Source organism: Oncorhynchus nerka, linkage group LG22 (assembly GCF_034236695.1).
Source record: "Oncorhynchus nerka isolate Pitt River linkage group LG22, Oner_Uvic_2.0, whole genome shotgun sequence".
In the NCBI taxonomy this organism is placed as follows: Eukaryota; Metazoa; Chordata; class Actinopteri; order Salmoniformes; family Salmonidae; genus Oncorhynchus; species Oncorhynchus nerka.
Window position 1 is genome coordinate 71,620,546 of NC_088417.1, and position 4,407 is coordinate 71,624,952.

Genomic DNA, 4,407 nt, shown 5'->3' on the forward strand with positions numbered 1-4,407 from the left:
CTGTCTTTCCTCTCCCTCCTTTTTTCTCATTCCTGGACACACTCTCCCCTTTTCTTCCCTTCTCTCTTTTTCTATCTGTCTCTCTCTCCCATTCTCCTTCTCTCTCTCCCTCTATCAAGGCTCTGCTCATAGACTCATATGGAACAGTGCCTGAGGGAGAGCAAATGAGAGATTCAGCCTGATGATGCCACTTAGCTATTAACTATCTGCAGCAAACATGTATCCCCCATCCTGAACAGAACCCTCCCCTGCCTCCCTCTACCATTCAAGTCCAGCCCCCTCCTGCTCTCTTTCTCTCTGTTTCCCATCCTCCCTCCCTCCCATCTCTCCCCCTCTTTCTGTGTCTGTGTCTCTCACGCTCTCCCTCACACACACACTCTCGGCTTGCAGAGAATGAGAGGATAAACGTACAGACAGGAAGGACTGACCCAAGAGCGTTAGAGAGAGAGAGAGCCAGAGAGAGAGAGAGAACAAGAGAGCAAGGGAGAGAGGGACTATCCAGCACTCAGTCATTACGCTTCCAGGGATAGCAGAGAGAGAGACTACAGAGCCATACTACTACAATATCTGTGTCCTGTAATTTTTGAACTTTTTCACTTTAATTTGTTAACTTTTTTTCACAACCTTATTTTTTAAATCTAACAATATATTTTTTTCATTCTGAAGCAGAGGACTTGGCTGTTACTTCTTCTTGTGTTCTCTGGGATATTTCTAATGGTACTCTGCCCTCTGGTCTCCAGTGATCAGCACACTGTGGACCAGGGACCTCTCTGCCCCTGACAAGGCATCGTGGAGAGGCTGCTTGGCTGCTTGTCGTCAGGGCTGGGTTGCTGCTGCTTCTTCTTTGCAGGGAATGCAAAGGGACGCTCCTGAAAAGCCTACGGAGGGGACTCAAGGTGAAGGAAGGGAAGGGAAGGAAGGAGCTGTGGCCCCACAGAACTGAGAGAACTGCCCCCCCTCCCCAACCCCAAGGCGCCCCATCCCACTGCAGCATGGAACTCCCCCCATTCAGAGGTAAGTACAAACAGCCCCCCCCCCCCCCCATACCAACCCATCTCTATTTTATGAGGAAAAACACTAAAAGCGGATATTCAAAGAGCTTTACTCTTTTACTAGACTCTCACATGTATTCTTTATATTCAACTTAACCGTGTGTAGAAGTGGTCTGTTTTCTGTAGGTCCTTCTCTGGCCTTACTGTTTAAAGCTTTATGCCGCTGGGATAGTGGTGTGTCTACCTGGGAGAGTGTGGTGTGTCTACCTGGGAGAGTGTGGTGTGTCTACCTGGGAGAGTGTGGTGTGTCTACCTGGAAGAGTGCTGTGGTGTGTCTACCTGGGAGTGTGGTGTGGTATGGTGTGTAACTGGTTTGATGTGGTTTGGTGTGTTATGGTGTGTAACTGGTTTGATGTGGTGTGGTGTGGTGTGGTATGGTGTGTAGCTGGTTTGATGTGATGTGGTATGGTATGGTGTGTAACTGGTTTGATGTGGTTTGGTGAGTAACTGGTTTGGTGTGGTGTGTGTACTGTAACTGGGATAGTTTGGTGTGGTGAGTCTAACTGGGGGAGAGGTGTGGTATTGTTTGGTAGGGTGTATAACCGGTTTGCATAACTGGAAGAGTGGTGTGATGTTGTGTGGTATGTTGTGATGTGTGTACTGTAACTGGGATAGTTTTGTGTGGTAAGAGTAACTGATTTGGTATGGTGTGATGTGAGTAAATGGTTTGGTGCGGTGTGAGTAAATGGCTTGGTGTGGTGTCAGTAAATGGTTTGGTGTGGTGTGAGTAAATGGTTTGGTGCGGTGTGAGTAAATGGTTTGGTGTGGTGTGAGTAAATGGTATGGTGTGGTGTGAGTAAATGGTATGGTGTGGTGTGAGTAAATGGTTTGGTGCGGTGTGAGTGAATGGTTTGGTGCGGTGTGAGTAAATGGTTTGGTGTGGTGTGAGTAAATGGTTTGGTGTGGTGTGAGTAAATGGTTTGGTGCGGTGTGAGTAAATGGTTTGGTGCGGTGTGAGTAAATGGTTTGGTGTGGTGTGAGTAAATGGTTTGGTGTGGTGTGAGTAAATGGTTTGGTGTGGTGTGAGTAAATGGCTTGGTGTGGTGTGAGTAAATGGTTTGGTGCGGTGTCAGTAAATGGTTTGGTGTGGTGTGAGTAAATGGCTTGGTGTGGTGTGAGTAAATGGTTTGGTGCGGTGTGAGTAAATGGTTTGGTGTGGTGTGTTAATGGTTTGGTGCGGTGTGAGTAAATGGTTTGGTGTGGTGTGAGTAAATGGTTTGGTGTGGTGTGACTAAATGGTTTGGTGTGGTGTGAGTAAATGGCTTGGTGTGGTGTGAGTAAATGGTTTGGTGTGGTGTGAGTAAATGGTTTGGTGTGGTGTGAGTAAATGGTTTGGTGCAGTGTGAGTGAATGGTTTGGTGTGTGTGAGTAAATGGTTTGGTGCAGTGTGAGTAAATGGTTTGGTGTGGTGTGACTAAATAGTTTGGTGTGGTGTGAGTAAATGGTTTGGTGTGGTGTGAGTAAATGGTTTGGTGTGGTGTGAGTAAATGGTTTGGTGCAGTGTGAGTGAATGGTTTGGTGTGGTGTGAGTAAATGGTTTGGTGTGGTGTGAGTAAATGGTTTGGTGTGGTGTGTTAATGGTTTGGTGCAGTGTGAGTGAATGGTTTGGTGTGGTGTGTTAATGGTTTGGTGCAGTGTGAGTGAATGGTTTGGTGTGGTGTGTTAATGGTTTGGTGCAGTGTGAGTGAATGGTTTGGTGTGGTGTGAGTAAATGGTTTGGTGTGGTGTGAGTAAATGGTTTGGTGTGGTGTGTTAATGGTTTGGTGCAGTGTGAGTGAATAGTTTGGTGTGGTGTGAGTAAATGGTTTGGTGCGGTGCACTATGGTGTGTGTACTGTAACTGGGATAGTTTGGTGTGGTGTGTGTAAGTGGGATGGGGTTATCATTGATTGTTTTCAAGGTCGGATACTATATGTCAATACCCATATCCGCTGGGCACGACTGGAGGGGCGCATGGGTGAACGAGTGATGGAGGGATGGAGGGATAGAGGGATGGAGGGATGGAAGAGGGATGGAGGGATGGAGGGATGGAGAGATGGAAGGATGGAGGGATGGAGGGATGAAGGGATGGAGAGATGGAGGAATGGAGGGATAGAGGGATGGAGGGATGGAGGGATAGACGGATGGGATGAGTGTAGTGAAGAGAGTTTTTTTTCTAACACTAGGCAACCACAAACGGTTGGATGAGAAACCTCACTGTCCTTTACTGTTTGAAAGAGTGCTCTCCTGGAATGTATTATTTATTTATTTATTTGTTAAATACAGTGCCTTGCGAAAGTATTCGGCCCCCTTGAACTTTGCGACCTTTTGCCACATTTCAGGCTTCAAACATAAAGATATAAAACTGTATTTTTTTGTGAAGAATCAACAACAAGTGGGACACAATCATGAAGTGGAAGGACATTTATTGGATATTTCAAACTTTTTTAACAAATCATTAACTGAAGAATTGGGCGTGCAAAACTATTCAGCCCCCTTAAGTTAATACTTTGTAGCGCCACCTTTTGCTGCGATTACAGCTGTAAGTCGCTTGGGGTATGTCTCTATCAGTTTTGCACATCGAGAGACTGACATTTTTTCCCATTCCTCCTTGAAAAACAGCTCGAGCTCAGTGAGCTTGGATGGAGAGCATTTGTGAACAGCAGTTTTCAGTTCTTTCCACAGATTCTCGATTGGATTCAGGTCTCGACTTTGACTTGGCCATTCTAACACCTGGATATGATTATTTTTGAACCATTCCATTGTAGATTTTGCTTTATGTTTTGGATCATTGTCTTGTTGGAAGACAAATCTCCGTCCCAGTCTCAGGTCTTTTGCAGACTCCATCAGGTTTTCTTCCAGAATGGTCCTGTATTTGGCTCCATCCATCTTCCCATCAATTTTAACCATCTTCCCTGTCCCTGCTGAAGAAAAGCAGGCCCAAACCATGATGCTGCCACCACCATGTTTGACAGTGGGGATGGTGTGTTCAGGGTGATGAGCTGTGTTGCTTTTACGCCAAACATACCGTTTTGCATTGTTGCCAAAAAGTTCAATTTTGGTTTCATCTGACCAGAGCACATTCTTCCACATGTTTGGTGTGCCTCCCAGGTGGCTTGTGGCAAACTTTAAACGACACTTTTTATGGATATCTTTAAGAAATGGCTTTCTTCTTGCCACTCTTCCATAAAGGCCAGATTTGTGGAATATACGACTGATTGTTGTCCTATGGACAGAGTCTCCCACCTCAGCTGTAGATCTCTGCAGTTCATCCAGAGTGATCATGGGCCTCTTGGCTGCATCTCTGATCAGTCTTCTCCTTGTATGAGCTGAAAGTTTAGAGGGACGGCCAGGTGTTGGTAGATTTGCAGTGGTCT

The 4,407-nt window shown here is 45.9% G+C and overlaps 1 protein-coding gene across 1 annotated transcript in view; it reads left to right on the forward strand.

Annotated features, from left to right (window-relative positions):
- The first annotated feature begins 368 nt into the window (after positions 1 to 368).
- LOC115105615 (protein sprouty homolog 3-like) overlaps positions 369 to 4,407 on the forward strand; it is a 17,387-nt gene continuing 13,348 nt past the window's right edge. Inside the window, exon 1 of the mRNA XM_029627842.2 lies at positions 369 to 1,014. The gene's annotated coding sequence lies outside the window, so the exon portion shown is untranslated. The remainder of the gene's footprint in view (positions 1,015 to 4,407) is intronic.